The sequence below is a fragment of the Choloepus didactylus genome, chromosome 6 (assembly GCF_015220235.1).
Source record: "Choloepus didactylus isolate mChoDid1 chromosome 6, mChoDid1.pri, whole genome shotgun sequence".
In the NCBI taxonomy this organism is placed as follows: domain Eukaryota; kingdom Metazoa; phylum Chordata; class Mammalia; order Pilosa; family Megalonychidae; genus Choloepus; species Choloepus didactylus.
The window spans coordinates 91,452,626-91,475,386 of NC_051312.1; positions in this window are offsets into that span (position 1 = coordinate 91,452,626).

The window sequence follows — 22,761 nt, forward strand, 5'->3', positions numbered from 1 at the left end:
ATAAAAGGTCAAATGTTGTATGATTTCACGTACAATAAATAACTATGAACATGCAAATTCATAGAGATAGGAAGCAGACAACAGGGGACCAGGGGCATGGTGGAATGGGCAGTTAATACTGAATGGGTACAGAGATTCTGTTTTGGGGTGATGGAAACGTTTTGGTAGTGAATGGCTACATAACACTGAATGCTATTAATACCACTGAATTTATACTTGAACATGGTAAAAATGAGAAATTTCTTGTGGTAACTTCATGTTACCATAAAAAATTTTTTTTCTAAGATTTTACAAAGTTGATGAGATGAGAAATTGAAGAAAGAGAAATGAGAGAAGTAGTAAAAGAGGTAGGAGGAAAGCCAAGAGAGTTTGGCATCTACAAAACAGAGAAACAGAGTGTATTTCAAGAAGGGAGAGATGTGAGATGCGGGACCCATGTGACTGAATTTAGCAGGGAGCCATTTTAAAAGGGAAAGGCTGTTGTGACATGGATTTGCACTGGGATTTTTCAAGAAGGCAGTGCTTTAAGTGTACCTGTAAAGCTGGAGGATTCAGATACACAGAAGAGAGGGCCTGACTTCTCATGTTTGGGGAACAGTCAATAGTACCAGCAGGTAGAAACAGAAGAAGGTGGGGCTAAGGGCAGCCAAAGAGGTCAGAATATTGGTGCCATTCATGGACTGGCTACTTTATGCCAGATATTCATACAATATCCCACTTAATGCTCCTAAAAGCCCTACAATATAAAAATTTACTGATTCATTGTTACAGATAAGAACACACATAATCAGAGACTTTCTGGGGGTTGAAGCTATGTACCCCAGGAAAAAATGTTCTTAAATTTAATCCGTTCTTGCAGGTATGAATCCTTTATATGTAGGACATTGATGAGGTTACTTCAGTTAAGGTTTGGTCCAGTTCAATCAGGATGGGCCATAATCCCATTATCGGGGTCCTTTATAAGCAGAATGAAATTGAGAGAGAGAGAGAAAGCCACATAGGAAGCAAGCAGATGTGGAAAGTCAGTGGAAGAGAATGGAGAGGCCAAGGGAGACCACCATGTGCACTGTCATGTGACAGAAAAGCCAAGGACCGGGGATCCCGGCAGCCAGCCCCAGAATGCCAGCCTTTGGGAAGAAAACATCACCTTGAAGAGACTTTGATTTGGACCCCTCCTAGCATCAAAACTGTAAGGCATTAAAATCCCATTGTTTAAGCCAACCCATTACATGGTATTTGCCTGAGCAGCCAAGTTAACTACAACAGACCTGAAATGACTTGTTCAGCATAGTTCAGCTATAGGTGGCAAAGTCAGAATTCTGATTTGGGTCTGAATCTAGGGTTATCACCTCCATGCTTCCTTGACTCTGGTGGCAACAAAGGGAATAGATTAGAAAGGGTCAAGGCTGGGCAAGGATACAGAGGAGAATAAACATGAAAGAGATGTAGGATGCAGAATCAACAGGATGTGGAGACAGGATATAAGTTGAGGAGAGTGGAAGAGTCAGTGCTATGGGTTTGAGCAACTGGGGATGGTGGTGCCATTTACTGAGGTAGGAAATGCAAGATCAGGGGAAGATGGAGAGCTTGCTTTGGAAATGAGGCTGCTCGGTCAAGGTGACATCTGGGAAAGATATCCAGGAGGCAATGGGATACACAGATCTGAAGGCAGAAGAATGCTCTAGGCTGTGGGAGATGTGGGATACTTCAGTGCAATCTTGCATTTTGGTTCCTTCTGTTAAATAAAAACAAAACAGCCACCTACACTGGGAAAGTCCCCTTTCCAAGAAATGACAACTACTTTTCTAAGATAAAAACTTACCAAGGATGGTGTTCTAGTTTGCTAATGCTGCCAGAATGCAAAACACCAGAAAAGGATTGTCTTTTATAAAAGGGGGTTTATTTGGTTACACAGTTTCAGTGTTAAGGCCATAAAGTGTCCAACGTAATGCATCAACAGTCGGGTACCTTCACTGGAGGATGGCCATTGATGTCTGGAAAATGTCTGTTAGCTGGGAAGACACATGGCTGGCATCTGCTCCAAGTTCTGGTTTCAAAATGGCTTTCTTGCAGGACATTCCTCTCTAGGTTGCAGCTTCTCTTCAAAATGCCACTCTCAGTCGCTCTTGGGGCGTTTGTCCTCTCTTAGCTTCTCTGGAACAGGAGTCTACTTTAAACAGCCATCTTCAAATTGTCTCTCATCTGCAGCTACTCTCTCAGCTTCTGTGCATTCTTCAAAGTGTCCCTCTTGGCTATAGCTCCTCTTCAAAATGTCACTCTCAGCTGCACTGAGTTCCTTCTATTTGTCAGCTCATTTATATGGCTCCAGTAATTTAATTTAGACCCACCCTGAATGGGTGGGGTAACACCTCCACGGAAATTATCCAGTCAGAGTCATCACCCACAGCTGGGTAGAGCATGGCTCCACAGAAACACTCAAAGAATTACAATCTAATCAACACTGATACGTCTGCCCACACAAGATTACATCAAAGGTAATGGTGTTTGGGAGGACATAATACATTCAAACTGGTACAGATGGGACTTTCTAAGAGAATGGAGCAGACCCAACAAAATTACAATTTTTCCAACATTAGTGATTGGCTTGTCTCAGTCCAGTAGGGACAGCCTATTAAAATTGGACAATTTACTAACCAAGGTATACCAATTCCCCACTTTGTAGACACTCCTATGTAATAAAAAACTTAAACGTCAACCAATTAGTGTAACTTCCCACTTAAAAATCCCCTAGTTGGGGCCCCACCCCAAATGATATGAAGGAGTGAGACACTTCAGGGCTCTGTCACCCCACAGAAGCTTTGAACAACCAGCAAGAACTGGCAGAAACATCTTTCTCAAATCTACAGAAACAGTTAAAGGATTGCAGTTACAGGGCGCGCGTCAAATCAAGAAAAAGGCAACTTAAAAGTGGTAGGATCTCATGGTGCCCTGTCTGGCCCCTTCCCCATCTCCTCACCGGCTAGATGTGGAACCAGCCCATGCTCCCAGCACAGGTCCCTGGTTCCAGCTCTGAAGTGAAAAGAATAACCCTCGTGCACATGCTGGGGGTGTGTGTGACTGCCTCAATCTCTCTGGTGGCGGTGGCCCGAGGAACTGTCACAGGCGCCATCCCAGAATTTGCCCTGAATGTAGAAGGTGGCTCACAGAGCTCTCCTACAAAACACTATGAAACAGCAGTCAAATTGTGGCTTCCCAAGTCAATGGACTGCTGGCTGTAGGACATGCATGCAGTGCCCAGGACCATGAGGAAATTGTTTCCTAGGGAAGAGAGAACATTCATATTTGTGTTAACAGAGAAATTTCTAGGGCCACACACATATGCCCTAACAAGACACATACATAGAAAGAATCAGGGATCCCCCTATGCTTTGGCCTCAAGCTATTCTCTAAATTCACTGTATGGATAAGCCCTGAAGAAAAGAACTTGAACAGGTCAATCCACAAAGACTTGGAAAGTTCCCTCCTTCCTCCCTCCCTCTCCCTCCCTTTCTCTCTTTGTCTCTCTCTTTCTTTGTTAGCTCCTGGCACTCAAGCAAAATTCTGTCATAACATTAGCTGGATATAAGCTTAAGGAACACATGCCTTGGAGTCTAAATTCTAGTGATAACACCTAAAATTTCAAAATGCCCAGGTTTCAACAAAAGATCACAAAACATCAAGAAACAGGAAGTGGTGGCACAGGCGAGGAGAAGAGTAAAGCATTAGAAACCAGCAATGAAGAGGACCAGACCTGGGACATACCAAAGACTTTTAAAATCTGGTCCTAAGTATTAGCTCAAAGTGCTAAAGGAAAACCCAGGCAAGAACCAAAGAACATCAGAAAAATGATAGAAGAATACAAAGGGAGTATCAATAGAGATGGAAATTATTAAAAGGAACAAAAGAGAGTTAAAGATGACAATAACAGAAATTTAAGATTCCTTAAAGGGGTAAACAGCAGACTGTAGCCAGTAGAAGAAAGAATCCATGAACCTGAAGATAAGACAATTGAAGTCATCCAGTCTGAGGAACACAAAGAAGAATGAAGAAAAGTGAACAGAGCTTAAGAAACTTGTGGGATACTATCAAGCATACGAATATACACATTGTGAGAGTCCCAGAAGGAGAAGGAAAAGAGAAAGGGAAGGAGATAACATTCAAAGAAATAATAGCTGAAAACTGCCCAAATTTAACAAAAGACATGAATATGCACATACAAGACACACAATGTACTTCAAACAGGATAAACCCAATAGACCCACACCACACCACAGCATATTATAATCAAACTATCAAATGCCAAGGGTAAACAGAATTCTGAAAGCCACAAGAGAGAAGCAACATGTAATGTACAAGATAGCCTCAATAAGGTTAAATGCCAATGTCTCACTGGAAATTATGGAGGCAATAAAGCAGTAGGGTAACAAATTTAAAGTGCTGAAAGCAAAAAGCTGCCAACCAGGAATTCTATACTGACCGAATTATCTTTTTAAAATGAGGAAGAGATTAAGACATTCACAGATAAATGCTGAGGGATTTCATCACCACTAACCAGCCTCACAGGAAATGCTAAAGGGAGTTCTGCAGGTTTAAAGGAAAGGACACTAGATAATAGAGCAAAGCTGCATGAAGAAATAAAGATCTCTGGTAAGGGTAACAACACGGAAAAATATAAATGTCAATTCTACTGTATTTTTTATTTATATTTCCACCTTTTATTTCCTACAGGATCTAAAAGGCAAACTAATAAAATGCAATGAGAAATCAATGTTTTGGACTCATAATGTATAAACATGTATTTGTGACAAGAACTATATAAAGGTTGAGGGACAGAAGGGTATAGGAACACAGTTTGAGCATACTACTCAAGTTTAGTAGCTAAACAAATGAGGTTGTTATAGATTTAGGATGTTGAATTTAATCCTATGCTAACTATAAAGAAAATATCAGAAAATATGCAAGCTTGAAGAGACAGGAATTAGACTACAAGTTGCCAAGGGCAGGGACAGGGGGAATGGGAATTAATGTGTAATAGGTGCAAGGCTTGTTTGGGGATATGAGAAAGTTTTAGGACTGGAAGTTGGCGAAGGTACTGCAACACTGTGAATGTGATCAATTCCACTGAATGGGAGTGTGTCGTGCTGTAGATATGATCCCACAATTAAAAAATAAACAGCAACCAAAGAGACAATGACAATTAAATACAATACATGATACTGGATAGGATCTAACAAGGGAGGGAAAAAAGGCTCAAAAGGACATTACTAGATATATGAAATATAGGTATATAGACTGCAAGCTTTACATCAATGTTAAATTTCTCAAGCTTGATAACTGCACTTAAGGTGTTACATACGTGAATATATCTGTTCTTAGGAAATGTACATGGCAATATTAAGTGTCCAGGGAGCATGATGTGTACAACCTACACCCAAAAGTTCAGACAATGGACTGATAAAATAAATATATAGATATATGGACAGACAGATGGATAGCTGGATGGACTGATAGTTAGAATGATACGGCAAATGTGTCAAAATGTTAATGTTTGTGATCCGTATATCTGAGGGGAGGTTAAGGGAATGTTAAGAGTTCTCTGTATGGGTTTGAATTATTTTGGTAACTTCCTGTAAATTTGAAGGAATTTCAAAATAAAAAGCTTTTAAAATCCCTTCATTGCCTTTACAAGCCTCTGCAACCATCTGAAGACTTGTTACTCTGACTTCCCTGGTTTGAGATCTTCCTGTTCAGTTTCTTTGAATAAACCTGCAGCTTTTTTTATGCTCATAACTGTCTCTTTTAACAGTTTTGGTGTCAGCAGTGGGATCCAGACACGACCCCCCCCCCCCGCCCCCAATCATCCCTGTGGCTTGTGAGTGACCAGGTGCAGTATCCCCAAGACCCACTGTGTCCACCGCTCTCTTGCTGACCACAAAGGGCTAGCGGTAAGTTTCTCCCAGCTCCAAACTCCACTCTTTTTTATTTTTGAGCTCTCTCTAGGTTTACAGATGGTTTTGGTTTGTTCTGGACATCTGTGTGGTGAGTGCCTGGTTCTGTCTATATAGACAGATGGTACATAGGTTCCAGCGCACCTTAAGAAAATCACTTTTTCTGTTTGTGGGGCCCCTAGATAATTCTCATTTTCAAAACTTGATGAACCTGGGCTCTCATCAGTCTAAATCTCTTTCATTCCTTCCTACAAAACCCCTTTCTGTCTATATATTTTTTTACTATGGGCCCAGTTCATGTTTGTTTTTTAATAAATGAATAAATCTCATTCAGGATGATTTGAGTTTGCAATGGCCACTTGTAAAACATTTAAAATTAACCAACATAGTATATTTGAGAGGTGTACTTGAAAACCCTGGACTCAACCAAAGGAGTGGGGTGCATTCTCAGATTGATATTCAGAAGCCTCTAAAAGATACAATGATTCCAAAATAGACTCTTTAAAGAAGTTAAAGGTGTCCTTTCAACATGCTGAGAATTTTTATGTAACAGGGAAAGACAAAAGCCAGCACTTTCATATAAACTAGTGAGTTTTGTGTTTCTGTCTTTCTGAGTCACTTTGTCTGATTCATGGCTAAAAATTTTAAGCTATAAGGTATCTATTTGTGTCTATATATTTATGTGTATATATTGTATCTGTGATATTTTCTTATCTCCAGATGACAGTACCAAATTAATTTATAAAATTCCTTAAAGAAATTCTGTTCAAATTGGCTTAAAGATAAGTAACTTACATAGATTAAATATTCCTAAAATCCCAGAAATTAAAAAACTAAACTTATAATACTTCAAATGTCAAAGTTTAATAAAAACAGCTACTCCTGACTTAGTATTAAAAACAATACAAGAATATAGCTTATTTCACTTAGAGATGTTCTCCCTAAACGTATATAAGTTTACTACTCAAATAAGATAACATTATATCTACTGAAGACTTAAGAGGCTTAAAAAATATAAGACCGCTCACAGAGGACTGCCAGGAAAATGGTGAAATAAGGACAGGCAGAACTTACTCCTCCACTAAAAACACCTAAAGAACAGGCAGAAACTGTGCAAAGCAGCAGTTTGGGGCTTGGGAGACTGTTGCTAATGCTGCCAGAATGCAAAACACCAGAGATGGGTTGGCTTTTATAAAAAGGGGGTCTATTTGGCTACACAGTTACAGTCTTAAGGCCATAAAGTGTCCAAGGTAACACATCAGTAATTGAGTACCTTCACTGGAGGATGGCCAATGGTGTCTGGAAAACCTCTGTTAGCTGGGAAGGCACGTGGCTGGCATCTGCTCCAAAGTTCTGGTTTCAAAATGGCTTTCTCCCAGGATGTTCCTCTCTAGCAAGCTTGCTCCTCTTCAAAACGTCACTCACAGCTGCACTGAGTTCCTTTTCTTTGAGTCAGCTCATTTATATGGCTCCACTGATCAAGGCCCACCCTGAATGGGTGGGGCCATGCCTCCATGGGAATATCTCATCAGAGTCATCACCCACAGCTGGGTGTGGCACATTCCAAGCAAATCTAATCAGCACCAAAACGTCTGCCCCACAAGACTACATTAAAGATAATGGTGTTTGGGAGACACAATACATTCAAACTGGCACAAAGACCAGAAAAGGACAATTGCAAAACACATGGAAGAGCTGGATGAAAAAACAGAAATTACAACCAAGAAATAGTGGTGAGTGAACTTGACTGTGCCCATCCACCACCAGCTGTGCACTGGCCTGGTTCTTGCTAGCTGGCACACTCCTGGTCCAATTGTTGGCTGGCAAAGTTAATCTCAGTCCCACAGCCTAGAATCTTTACATGTGGGAGTCCAGGAGACAGAGGCTTCATTATATCCACAGACACTCCACTGCAGTTCTTGGAGCTCATCCCATACCCCTGAGGCCAAAAGCTTTGGGTGCACACCTGGATCTTGCCCAGTTGGCTGCAGTGGTCAGGGAGAGACAGAGAGGCCTTCCCCTTGGGAAAAGAAGGGACAAAGAACAATCCTAATCTAACAGTTGGCTGGCAAGGGAGACCATCTGGGGCCCACAGCCTTGAATCTTTCCAAGTAGGAGAAAAGGGTGCTCGTGGCTCCACTATTTCCACAAAGAAGTTATGGCTGAACAAAGGAGCTCCATCACAGCTCTCAATGCCTTTTCTGGTTTGCTAGAGCTTCACTAAAGAATGGCTAATGGCATCTGCAACACCTGTTGGCTGGGAAGGCTCATGGCTGGCATCTGTTGGTCCTTTACTCCTGGATTGTGTTTCAGAATGGCTTTCTCCAAAATATTTCTGTGCTTCTGCACTCACTCCTCTCTCTCAGCTCCTCTGTGTCCTTGCTTTTTTCTCCCAGGGCATTTCTCTAGTAAGCATCTGGGGGTCCTCTCTTAACTTCTCTGGGGCATACTCTGGGCTTCATCTCTTAGCTTGTGTTCTAGTTTGCTAATGCTGCCGTTAAGCAAAATACCAGAAATGGATCGGCTTTTATAAAAGGGGTTTATTTACTTACAAAATTACAGTCTTAAGGCCATAAAATGTCCAAGGTAAGTCATCAACTATCAAGTACCTTTACTGGAGAATGGCCAATGGTGTCCGGAAAACCTCTGTTAGCTGGGAAGGCATGTGGCTGGTGTCTGCTCCAGAGTTCTGGTTTCAAAATGGCTTTCTCCCAGGACGTTCCTCTCTAAGCTGCAGTTCCTCAAAAATGTCACTTTTGGTTGTTCTTGGGGCGTTTTTCCTCTCTTAGCTTCTCCAGAACAAGTCTGCTTTCAACGGCCGTCTTCAAACTGTCTCTCATCTGCAGCTCCTCTTCTCAGCTTCTGTGCATTCTTCAAAGTGTCCCTCTTGGCTGTTACAAGCTCACTCCTGTCTGAGCTTATATAGTGCTCCAGTAAACTAATCGAGGCCCACACTGAATGGGCGGGGCCATGCCTCCATGGAAATTATCCAAAGTTACCACACTTGGGCAGGTCACATCTTCATGGAAACACTCAAAGAATTACAATCTAATCAACACTGATATATCTGCCCACACAAGATTACATCAAAGATAATGGCATTTGGGGGCACATAATACATTCAAATTGGCACAGCTTGCATCTCCAAGCATCCTTCTGTCTGCATCTCCAAGTGTCTCCAAGTGTCTGCAAGCATCTGGGTCTCCTGACTTAGCATATTCTGGGGGCATTTTTGGTCTCTCTGAGCTCTGTGTCAGCTCCTTTTAAAGGACGCCAGTAAACTAATCAAGACCTACCCTGAATGTGTGGGATCAAATCTCCATGGAAACATTCAATCAAGAGGTCACACCCTAATCAGAAAGATAGATAAATCTCGCCCCACAAGATTGCATTAAAGAATATGACTTCTGGGGAGACATAATATATCCAAACCAGCTCAATGCCCATCACTCACCACCGAGGCTGGCAGCGTCCAATTGGTCCAGACCCTGCCCAGTGGGCTGCTGTGCTTTGGGAGAGGCAGGGTTGTAGACAATAGGTTTTCCAAGCATGCCATCTTCTGGGAAGGCCAGGAAAGTGCAGTCCGGAAAGCTGCCTCCCTGCCCTCTCTCTAAGGCCCTGTAGAACGAGTCTGTATCCTCTGCATGAGACCTTGGCCCTGGTTTGGCTGGGAAATACTAGCAAACCAAGTACCAAAGGAGACCTTCAACATGAGCCCAATCAACAACAAAATCTTAGACAAGAGAGGAAAACCAACTTTCAAAATAATCTTATCAAGATAATCAGATGCCAAAAAAACAGCAAAAAATTACAAAGAACATTAAGAAACAAGAAGGTATGGCCAAGCCAAATGATCAAATTAAAAAGTCAGACAAGACACAGAACTTGGAACAATTATTCAAAGATGTTCAAAAAAATCTCAAATAATTTTCAAGGAGATGGTTAAAGAGATAGAGGATATTAAGAAGACACTAGGAAAGCATAACAAGGAACTCAAAAGAATGCATAGAAAAAGAGCAGATCTTATGGAAATGGAAGATACTATAGATGAAATTTAAAATATACTAGAGACACACAACAGCAGATTTGAAGGGGCAGAAGAAAAGATCAGCGAACTAGAGGACAAAGCAGACAGATTCAAACACACAAAAGAATGGGGAAAATAATGGACAAATTTGAACTGGGTCTCAGGGAAATGATTGACAATGTGAAGTGCACAAATACAAAAATCATAGGTGTCGCAGGAGAAGAGAAGCATAAAGAGCCAGGAAGAATATTTGAGGAAATAATAGCTGAAAATTTTGCAAACCTTATAAAAGAAATAAATATGCATATCAAAGAAGCTCAAAGTATTCCATGCAGAGTAAATCCAGACAGACCCATTCCAAGACACACACTAATCAGACTTTCAAATGCCAATGAGGGGAGAATCCTGAAAGCAGCAAGAGAAAAGCAATTCACCACATAAAAAGGGAAGCCACATAAGGCTAAGTGCTAACTATTTTTCCAGCATCATGAACGTGAGAAAGCACTGCTACAATATATTTAAGATAATGAAAGAGAATAATTGCCAGCCAAGAATTCTTTATCCAGCAAAGTTGTCCCTCAAAAGTGAGGGAGAGTAAAATATTCACAGATAAACAAAAGCCAAGAGAGTTTGTTAACAAGAGACCTACCCTGCAAGAAACACTAAAGGGAGATCTACCAACTGAAAAATAATACAGGAGAGAGGCTTGGAGGAGAGTACAGAACTGATGATTATCAGTAAGGGTAAATAGAGAGGGTAAAAAGAGAGGAAAAAATATAGATCTGACAAGACCAAAGGATAAAATGGTTGAAGCAAGGATGGCTTTCTCAGTAATAATAGTGAATATTAATGGATTAAACTACCCAATCCAAAGACACAGACTGGCAGAATGGATAAAAATGTGATCTGTCTATATGATAGTTACAAGAAACTCACCTTAGTTTTAAAGAAACAAATAGGTTGAAAGTGAAAGGATGGGGAGGCGGGGCAAGGCGGGGCAAGATGGAAGACTGGTGAGCTGTATGTTTTAGTTACTCCTCCAGGAAAGTAGGTAGAAAGCCAGGAACTGCGTGGACTGGACACCACAGAGCAATCTGTCTTTGGGCATACTTCATACAACACTCATGAAAATGTCGAACTGCTGAGATCAGCGAAATCTGTAAGTTTTTGCGGCTAGGGGACCTGCGCCCCTCCCTGCCAGGCTCAGTCCCGTGGGAGGAGGGGCTGTCAGCTCCGGGAAGAAGAAGGGAGAACTGCAGTGGCTGCTCTTATCGGAAACTCATTCTACTGATCCAGACTCCAACCATAGATAGACAGAGACCAGACACCAGAGAATCTGTGAGCAGCCAGCCCAGCAGAGAGGAGACAGGCATAGAAAAAAAAAAACAACACGAAAAACTCCAAAATAAAAGCAGAGGATTTTTAGAGTTCTGGTGAACACAGAAAGGGGAAGGGCGGAGCTCAGGCCCTAAGGCGCATACGCAAATCCCGAAGAAAAGCCGATCTCTCTGTCCTGTGGACCTTTCCTTAATGGCCCTGTGCGGTCGCAGTTGAATTGTCTGGGGTGGGGGGGGGCGGCCGGTTGCTGAACCCTCGGCTCTCGGCGTTGCTCGGAGGGTACCGGCGGCGGGGGCTCTTTCCCGGAGGCGAGGGCGAGGCGGGGGACTGGGCCCGGTCCCCGGCGGAGGCGTGCAAGGTGTGGAGGGCGGCGAGAAGGGACAGGCAGGACACGGTTCTTTGAGGGTGAAGAAGCCAAGAGCCTTTATTAGGGGTGAGCACAGGTTATATAGGCTGGCATAGAGGGCGGGGGTTGTTACAAGCCAATGCTGAGGGGATAAAGGCTAGGATTGGTTCTGAGAGGGTGCGGAGGTTAGGATTGGTTCTAAGAGAGCACGGAGGTTGTTTGAAAAGGGGCGGGAGTTGCTCTGGCAACGGTGTCTGGCAACAATGTATGCGCACTGGTGGTGATGGGAGTTGCACTGGCAACGGGGAGTGTCTGGGCAAGATAAGGGGGTGGGGAAAAGGCGGTTCCCTCCGGCAAGCCTCCCCTAACAGTGGTATTTTGGGTGAGGAAATGGGGCCTGCCTCCGGCCTCACTTTCCCAGGCCCGGGGGGCTGTGAAGGGCGCTGTTCACCCGTACCCACTACCCTCCCCAGGGGTGGCCGATCCCCTGGCCCAGGCCCGCCAAGTCGAAGCACGTAATCAGTGTCCCGCATTTCCCCCTTTTTTTCTAATTAAAGGAAGAAGCTTACCGGAGAGGTCCGCCAAAGGATGAGGGAAGGGGAAGGTTGGGGAGGGGAAAAAGGGTTGACGGTGGCTCAGCAAGGCTGGAGCTCAGCGTTGGTGTGGCGCCCGGGCGCTCGACAAGGGCCTCGCTGCTAGCGGGATGGGCGAAGGTGGAAGGTTTAACTGGAGCTTGAGGTTGGTACGAGGTTCAGGCGATTGAGAAGGGCCTCGCGGTCGGCGGGTTGACCGGTGGCGGTGAGGTTGCGGAGGGTTGGTTGTCATCTTGGAGTAGGGAGCGTTAGAGGTGGCGAGTCGCTGGTACTGGATTTGCACGAATGAGGAAAAAATAGCATCTGTTTGTTTTCTTACAAGTTGGACGATTTTGCGGATAATGCAGGGTCCTAAAGTGAGAGCTAGAATGATCATTAGTAAGGGGCCGAGGAGAGGGAGGAGGTAAGGGAGGAGGGGGGCAAAGATGTGGGACCAATAACTGGTGGCTTCACGGTCTCTTCTACGTTGTTCCAGTCCCTCTCGGACCTTCTTTAGGCTGTCCTCGGCGAGACCTGTGGAATTGGCATATACACAGCACTCTTCTCCTAGGGCGGCGCAGAGGCCTCCTTCTTTGAGGAGGAGAAGGTCGAGACCTCGGCGGTTTTGGAGCACTACCTCAGAGAGGGAGTTGACAGAATTTTTAAGATGGGAAATAGCGTCTTGTAGGTGATGAATGTCCTCGTCAACAGCCACCCGGAGGTGAGTTAGAGCGGAGCCTTGACTGGCTAATGCAGCGATTCCGGTGCCAGCGCCTGCAAGACCTAGGAGGGAGGCAATCGTGAGGATGGTGATGGGCTCTCGCTTTTGCAGAAGGGCGGGATTTGCAGTTCTTTCCAGGCGGAGGAAGAAGTCTTCCTCGCTGTGGTATAAGACCCTAGGGATAAGGACAATTAGGAGGCAAGTTTCATTAGTTGTATTGAGGGTCTGCACGTTAAGGCAGGGGGTAAGTCCTGTAGAGGAGCACAGCCACTGTGAGGAGTTGTGGGGAATAAGAAACTTGGCAGAGCTGCTGGGAGAGGAGTAGTTGGCACAAGCTGTGAGGCTGGGAGAGTTGCTTGAGCGAGGACGGATGCACTTTCCTGTAAAGGAGACTGAGTGAAAAGTTAGAGGGACGGCAGAGGTATTCCAATTGCATTCCGAAGGGCTGTCCTCTGTGTTTTCCGAAAAGGAGAGGTTGGAGGCAACTGGCTCATATAAGGGGAAGGAGGTGGAGAGGCAAAGCCAACAAGAAGAGGTAAGATTAGGGCTGGAGAAATTTACCGAGGTGAAGGCTGCTTGGATAAAGTCGAGGAGGGGAGAGGAGTAACGAGAGGGGGGTAGGAAAGGTTGGGGTGGTGGGGTTGGCGATGTGTTGTTTGCAGCTGAGGTGCGGTTTCTGGATGCGCTGCTTGTACTTGAGGTGCGGCTGGACGGCTGTGGATAAAGGGGGTTCACTCGGACTGGGGTTCAGGCCCAGGTGTACTGTTGTCATCTGGTGCACTAGGTTGCGGAGACGACAGCATTCTCGTCTCGTTAGACGCGTGGTTGCTGGTGGCGGGCCGGATTGCCCTTCCTGGGATCCAGATTGGTTGTGCTGCATCATCTGGGAAAACACAAGCAAACCCGCGCCCCTGGGCGAGGAGTGGGGAGGGACCCTTCCAGGCATTATTCTCTGGGTCCTTCCAGTAAACCATCGGGGCCTGGGTGGGCCTATACGAGGGCCCCCAATGTTTATGTAGGGGCGAAAGTCCTTCTTTATTGAATGTGAGTAGATTAAGGTGAATAAGGGCTGCTATGATAAGGTCCCCTGGAGTTGCCTGGGGGAGCATTGCCCTTTCTTTTTCAATTTGTGTTTTTAAGCGGCAATGGACTGCTTCCACAATGGCTTGCCCCTGTGGATTATAGGGGATGCCGAAATGATGGGTGATGTTATATAACTGAAGAAAGGCCGCAAAGGAGGCACTGCGATAAGCAGGCCCATTGTCCGTTTTTAGGTCCCAGGGGACTCCCATGAAGAGAATTCCTTGTCTTAGGGCCTTGATACAGTGTTTGGCCGCTTCCCCGGCAAGGGGGACTGCATAACACATGGCTGAGAAGGTGTCAATCATTACATGTACATACTTGAGGCGTCCAAAGGACGGAACGTGAGTTACGTCCATTTGCCATCTAGAATTGGGTTTTAGGCCTCGTGGGTTGACTCCCTGAGGTTGCAGGGGGCCAAGCGGCGCAAAGGGCGCACAAGTTGCACAATTGCGGACAAGATGTTTACAGGTATCTAGGGGGAGGCCACATAAATGATGCAATGACGTAGCCGAAAAGTGAAACCTGGAATGCAATAACTTGGCCTGGTTAACAGCGTCTCCCGGAGGGGCCGCTGTGTGGGTACTATTGCCATTAGCCAGGGGCCCCGGAAGGCCTGAGTGACTACGAATGTGGCTAATGAACCAAGGATCCTGTCGATGCTCCAGGATGCTTTTGAGGTCAGAAAGTGCTTTATTAATGGCCGAGACTCCCGGGAAAAAGGTGGAAAACGCGAGGACTCGGCAGACCTGATACGTGTAGAGGCTATCTGTGAAAAGGTTTACTGGGTGGTTGCAGTGGGCTTTTATTGCATATGATACCGCCAGAATTTCCCCCACTTGAACTGAATGAAGGTTAACATAACTGAATAGGCGGGGTTCCGGGTGGTCTTGGGAATAAGAGAGGAAGGCGAAACGGGTTTTGGAGGCGTCAGTGAAGACGGTAGTGGCACCCGGGATGGGTGCAGAGGAAGGGAAAGGATGGAAGGGGCTGCGGAAAGGAAGCTTGGCGAGCCCCTGTAACAGTCGATGGCTAGGATAATGGCAGCTGAATTCCCCCTGAAATCCTTCCAAGAGGATTTGCATGTCACGTATAAGCAGGCGGGTTTGGCCTGCGTCCAGGGGCCAAACAATTTTTTCCGGCGGCTCTCCAAATACATGAACAGCCAGCGTGACTAGATCTGAAGCTAGGCTGATCCAGAGCCACACTGCGGGGCAAATTTTCCTAAGCCGGCTCTTAGCAGGGTGCACCCAAAGCAGAGGGCCTTCCTGCCACAGGCAGCCCATGGGTGTGCCGGGCGTAGGAAGGATGAGTGCTATAAGATCGCCCCCTTTAGTGCTAAACCTGTTGAGACAACAGGCAGCAAGCGCCCTGTTAATGGCAGCAATGGCTTTCTTTGCCTCCTGGGTGAGCTTAATACGCCGGGAGATTGCTAACGGCGGGGCTTCAGGGACACTTAGCAACATAAAAAGTGGTTGAAGCTGCGCAGTGGTAATTGGCAACGCAGAACGGAGCCAATTGATCTGGCCACAGAGCTGTTGGAGCTCAGTGATAGTGACCCGATCCGGTATGTCCAACTGGGGAGCGGACGGAGCAATAGTTTTATCAATACTAAACCCTAAGAAGGCCAATGGTGGCACAATTTGAACTTTATCGGGCTGAATTGTAAGGCCGAGGTCAGCTAAATTAGTGGTGAGGTCTTTAAGGAGTAGAGGAAGTGCCTCGGCGTCCTCAGAGGCCACCAAGATGTCATCCATGTAATGGATGAGCATGGCCCGCTTTCGCAGGGGGGCCACTGCGTGATTAACATACATTTGGCAGATGGCCGGACTGTTACGCATCCCTTGAGGGAGGACTTTCCATTGATACCTACTAGCCGCGCCCGCGTGATTGGGGACGGGGACTGTAAAGGCAAAGCGCGGGCGGTCTCGCTCATGTAGCGGGATGGAAAAGAAACAGTCTTTGATGTCAATGGTGGCTACATGATAATGGGCCGGGATGGCCACCGGATGGGGGAGGCCAGGCTGCGGGGAACCCATGGGAAGAATATGCTTATTGATTTCCCGCAGATCATTGAGGAGCCTAAATTTCCCTGTGGCCTTTTTATGAATAACAAACACTGGCGAATTATAGGGACTAGTAGAAGGCTCTATGTGGCCAGCGTCCAACTGTTCCTGGACAAGGGCTTGGAGTGCTACTAATTTATGCGTGGGAAGGGGCCACTGCTCTACCCATATAGGTTCCTCGGTATCCCACTGCAGAGGAACAGGCGTTGGAGGTGTTAAACGAGCAGTGGCGCACATTATTGGGGGGGCTGCGCGGTAAGCACTGCCCCAAAAGCGGCAAGGATATCACGGCCCCATAAAATTTGGTCTATGGTGTGCAGAAATAACGGGCGGAAGGTGCCTGAGTGGCCCTCTTCATCTTCCCACTTAATGGGTCTCATGGCTTGAAGAGAAGTAGAGGTACCGGTGGCTCCCACTACCGAGGGACCATTGAGAACCATGCACATGGTGGCATACTGAGCGGGCATGCAAGAGACTTCTGCCCCTGAATCGAGCGTGCCCGTGTACCATTGCCCCTCTATTCTTAACTTACGAATAGGCTTTTCTGGAGTGATAGGGACTGTCCAGAGAAGCGTTTTACTGCCAGTGAAATGATTAATTTTATTAGAACCGGCCGGCACGCTGCCTCTTAGGGGCGGGGCTGAGGCGTGCCCCGCTTGGAGTTTAAAGCGTGCTCAGGGCCCTGGCGCTGATTGCCGTCAAGGCACCCTGGATAGTAGAGATTTTTTAAGCTATCCTGGCTAAGATCTCTGAGCTTGCCCTTGCAATCGCGCGCCCAGTGATAGCCACGCTGGCAGCGTGGGCAGGGAGTGGGAGGAGGGCGCCCATTGCGCTGCATGTAAGGCGGGCGTTTGACCTCCGCATTGGGGCACTCCCGGGCAAAATGACCGCTCTGCCCGCACTTAAAGCAACCGGTGGTGGCGGCTAAGGCGGCAGTGACAGCGCCAGAGACAGCCTGGGCTAAGGACGCGGCAGCTGGGTCAAAGGCGCTGCAGGCGAGAACCCAATCATTAAGTGTTTTTTCCTGCAAAGGGAGAATGGCTTGCTTACAGGGGGGATTAGCCCCTTCTAGAATAAGTTCCCGGGTGAGAGCTAGCTGGGCTTGGGGGTTGGTAACTTTTCTAGCACAGGCTTCTTCAACCCTGGAAACGAAAGTGGCGAAAGGTTCGTTTGGCTCCTGGAGGAGCCTGGTAAAGTTGTCAGGTCGACGGGCAGAGCAGTTGGCAAACGCGTGTAAGGCGATGCCTCTGAGGACAGTCCAGAAGGCAGCAGGGGCATTAATATAAGCAGACGCATTTAGAAACGCTCCAGTGCCCAAATAGGCTTCGGGGGGGATGATAGACTCCAATGGCTGAGTCTTGCTCACTTTGCTTAGCTGCTTCTGCCTGGAAGTGAGCACGCCAGTCAACAAACTGATCGGGGTTAAAAATTGAACGGGCAAGCGAGGCCCAGTCTTGGGGGATGCAAAAATCCATGCCGAGATCCTGCAGTATTTGAGAAGCGTACGGGCTACCTAAGCCGTCCTCCTTGACGGCCCTGCGAAGCTGCTTGATAGTATCTGAGTCAATGGGATACCAGTCGTACGGTTTCTGTGGTGTGGGGGTAAGGTTAAGAGGAAAGCAGCGAAAAGCACGAGAGAAAGGAGGACGCACTTGCAGAGGGCCTGGCACGGGAGTGGGGGTAGGAGGAGCGTTGCCCCAAGGGTTGCCTTGAGGTGTAGAAGGCAGCCAGGGGTTGTTAGTCGGCAGGGTGGGAGGAGCGGTGGCAGCCGCCGGTAGCGGCTCCGAGGGGGAGGTCGCCGAAGGGGGAGGCGGAAGTGGGAGGCCCCAAGCGTCGCAAGATGGCGGCGCGGTAGGCGTGGCCAAGACACAAGATGGCGGACCAGCCCCGCCTTGTGAAAGGGCGGGGTCCAAGGCACAAGATGGCGGACTAGCTCCGCCCTGTGAAAGGGCGGGGTCTAAGGCATAAGATGGTGGACTAACTCCACCCTGTGAAAGGGCGGGGCTTAAGGCATAAGATGGCGGACTAGCTCCGCCCTGTGAAAGGGCGGGGCCTAAGGCGTAAGATGGCGGACTAGCTCCGCCCTGTGAAAGGGCGGGGTCTAAGGCATAAGATGGCGGACTAGCTCCGCCCTGTGAAAGGGCGGGGTAAAGTGCATGCGGTTTCCGGCCCGGCTTAGGGCTGACGTCATCACTAGAGCACTTCCTCCCCTCAGTAGAAGAAGAAGGAGGAAGTTCGCCATTTTGGAGCAGTCTGGGGGGGCGGTTGCAAAGAGGTACACGGCGCCAAACAAAGAAAGAAACACACAAAGGACTACAGCAAAGTAATGGAGGGAAAGAGGGAGAGCGTTAGGAGGAATGGGGGTCATAGAAGAAAAGGACGAGAGGCAGACGGAAGAATGGGTAGTGGGGAAGGGAGGAGCGGCTCCGGAGCGGCGAGGGAGAGGCGGCCCCTGACGCGGAGCGGCGAGGGAGAGGCGGCTCCGGGAGCGGCGAGGGAGAGGCGGCCCTTACCTTGCAGGCGAGGAGAAGGGAAGCTGGAGAGGCGTCCGGACGAGCGAGTGGCGTCACTGGACCGCTGCGTGGAGAGGACTTCCAAGTGCAGGTGCCCCACGTTGGGCACCAGTTGCGGTCGCAGTTGAATTGTCTGGGGGGGGGGGGCGGCCGGTTGCTGAACCCTCGGCTCTCGGCGTTGCTCGGAGGGTACCGGCGGCGGGGGCTCTTTCCCGGAGGCGAGGGCGAGGCGGGGGACTGGGCCCGGTCCCCGGCGGAGGCGTGCGAGGTGTGGAGGGCGGCGAGAAGGGACAGGCAGGACACGGTTCTTTGAGGGTGAAGAAGCCAAGAGCCTTTATTAGGGGTGAGCACAGGTTATATAGGCTGGCATAGAGGGCGGGGGTTGTTACAAGCCAATGCTGAGGGGATAAAGGCTAGGATTGGTTCTGAGAGGGTGCGGAGGTTAGGATTGGTTCTAAGAGAGCACGGAGGTTGTTTGAAAAGGGGCGGGAGTTGCTCTGGCAACGGTGTCTGGCAACAATGTATGCGCACTGGTGGTGATGGGAGTTGCACTGGCAACGGGGAGTGTCCGGGCAAGATAAGGGGGTGGGGAAAAGGCGGTTCCCTCCGGCAAGCCTCCCCTAACAGTGGTATTTTGGGTGAGGAAATGGGGCCTGCCTCCGGCCTCACTTTCCCAGGCCCGGGGGGCTGTGAAGGGCGCTGTTCACCCGTACCCACTACCCTCCCCAGGGGTGGCCGATCCCCTGGCCCAGGCCCGCCAAGTCGAAGCACGTAATCAGTGTCCCGCAGCCCTGGTTGCTTTGTCTCTTAGCATTTCAATAACCCATTAGATCTCTGAGGAGGACCCTTTTTTTTTTTTTTTTTTTTTTTTAATCTTTTTTTCTTTTTCTAAAACAATTACTCTAAGAAGCCCAATACAGAAAGCTTCAAAGACTTTCAATTTGGGCACGTCAAGTCAAGAGCAGAACTAAGAGAGCTCTGAGACAAAAGGCAATAATCCAGTGGCTGAGAAAATTCACTAAACACCACAACTTCCCAAGAAAAGGGGGGTGTCCGCTCACAGCCACCATCCTGGTGGACAGGAAACACTCCTGCCCATCGCCAGCCCCATAGCCCAGAGCTGCCCCAGACAACCCAGTGTGACGGAAGGGCTTCAAATAACAGGCACACACCACAAAACTGGGCGTGGACATTAGCCTTCCCTGCAACCTCAGCTGATTGTCCCAGAGTTGGGAAGGTGGAGCAATGTGAATTAACAAAGCCCCATTCAGGCATCATTTCAGCAGACTGGGAGCCTCCCTACACAGCCCAGCAGCCCAGAACCGCCCTGGGGGGACGGCACTCACCTGTGACATAGCACAGTCATCCCTCAACAGAGGACCCGGGGTGCACGGCCTGGAAGAGGGGCCCACTTGCAAGTCTCAGGAGCCATACACCAATACCAAGGACTTGTCGGTCACTGGCAGAGACAAACTGTGGCAAGACTGAACTGAAGGATTAGACTATTGCAGCAGCTTTAAAACTCTAGGATCACCAGGGAGATTTGATTGTTAGAGCCACCCCGCCTCCCTGACTGCCCAGAAACACGCCCCACATACAGGGCAGGCAACACCAACTACACACGCAAGCTTGGTACACCAATTGGGCCCCACAAGACTCACTCCCCCACTCACCAAAAAGGCTAAGCAGGGGAGAACTGGCTTGTGGAGAACAGGTGGCTCGTGGACGCCACCTGCTGGTTAGTTAGAGAAAGTGTACTCCACGAAGCTGTAGATCTGATAAATTAGAGATAAGGACTTCAATAGGTCTACAAACCCTAAAAGAACCCTATCAAGTTCAGCAAATGCCACGAGGCCAAAAACAACAGAAAATTATAAAGCATATGAAAAAACCAGACGATATGGATAACCCAAGCCCAAGCACCCAAATCAAAAGACCAGAAGAGACACAGCACCTAGAGCAGCTACTCAAAGAATGAGACCATAGTACGTGATATGAAGGAAATCAAGAAGACTCTAGAAGAGCATAAAGAAGACATTGCAAGACTAAATAAAAAAATGGATGATCTTATGGAAATTAAAGAAACTGTTGACCAAATTAAAAAGATTCTGGACACTCATAGTACAAGACTAGAGGAAGTTGAACAATGAATCAGTGACCTGGAAGATGACAGAATGGAAAATGAAAGCATAAAAGAAAGAATGGGGAAAAAAATTGAAAAAATTGAAATGGACCTCAGGGATATGATAGATAATATGAAACGTCCAAATATAAGACTCATTGGTGTCCCAGAAGGGGAAGAAAAGGGTAAAGGTCTAGGAAGAGTATTCAAAGAAATTGTTGGGGAAAACTTCCCAAATCTTCTAAACAACATAAATACACAAATCATAAATGCTGAGCGAACTCCAAATAGAATAAATCCAAATAAACCCACTCCAAGACATATACTGATCACACTGTCAAACACAGAAGAGAAGGAGCAAGTTCTGAAAGCAGCAAGAGAAAAGCAATTCACCACATACAAAGGAAACAGCATAAGACTAAGTAGTGACTACTCAGCAGCCACCATGGAGGCGAGAAGGCAGTGGCACGATATATTTAAAATTCTGAGTGAGAAAAATTTCCAGCCAAGAATACTTTATCCAGCAAAGCTCTCCTTCAAATTTGAGGGAGAGCTTAAATTTTTCACAGACAAACAAATGCTGAGAGAATTTGCTAACAAGAGACCTGCCCTACTGGAGATAATAAAGGGAGCCCTACAGACAGAGAAACAAAGACAGGACAGAGAGACTTGGAGAAAGGTTCAGTACTAAAGAGATTCGGTATGGGTACAATAAAGGATATTAATAGAGAGAGGGGAAAAATATGGCAAACATAAACCAAAGGATAAGATGGCTGATTCAAGAAATGCCTTCACGGTTATAACGTTGAATGTAAATGGATTAAACTCCCCAATTAAAAGATATAGATTCGCAGAATGGATCAAAAAAAATGAACCATCAATATGTTGCATACAAGAGACTCATCTTAGACACAGGGACACAAAGAAACTGAAAGTGAAAGGATGGAAAAAAATATTTCATGCAAGCTACAGCCAAAAGAAAGCAGGTGTAGCAATATTAATCTCAGATAAAATAGACTTTAAATGCAGGGATGTTTTGAGAGACAAAGAAGGCCACTACATACTAATAAAAGGGGCAATTCAGCAAGAAGAAATAACAATCGTAAATGTCTATGCACCCAATCAAGGTGCCACAAAATACATGAGAGAAACACTGGCAAAACTAAAGGAAGCAATTGATGTTTCCACAATAATTGTGGGAGACTTCAACACATCACTCTCTCCTATAGATAGATCAACCAGACAGAAGACCAATAAGGAAATTGAAAACCTAAACAATCTGATAAATGAATTAGATTTAACAGACATCTACAGGACATTACATCCCAAATCACCAGGATACACATACTTTTCTAGTGCTCACGGAACTTTCTCCAGAATAGATCATATGCTGGGACATAAAACAAGCCTCAATAAATTTAAAAAGATTGAAATTATTCAAAGCACATTCTCTGACCACAATGGAATACAATTAGAAGTCAATAACCATCAGAGACTTAGAAAATTCACAAATACCTAGAGGTTAAACAACACACTCCTAAACAATCAGTGGGTTAAAGAAGAAATAGCAAGAGAAATTGCTAAATATATAGAGACGAACGAAAATGAGAACACAACATACCAAAACCTATGGGATGCAGCAAAAGCAGTGCTAAGGGGGAAATTTAAAGCACTAAACGCATATATTAAAAGGGAAGAAAGAGCCAAAATCAAAGAACTAATGGATCAACTGAAGAAGCTAGAAAATGAACAGCAAACCAATCCTAAACCAAGTACAAGAAAAGAAATAACAAGGATTAAAGCAGAAATAAATGACATAGAGAACAAAAAAACAATAGAGAGGATAAATATCACCAAAAGTTGGTTCTTTGAGAAGATCAACAAGATTGACAAGCCCCTAGCTAAACTGACAAAATCAAAAAGAGAGAAGACCCATATAAACAAAATAATGAATGAAAAAGGTGACATAACTGCAGATCCTGAAGAAATTAAAAAAATTATAAGAGGATATTATGAACAACTGTATGG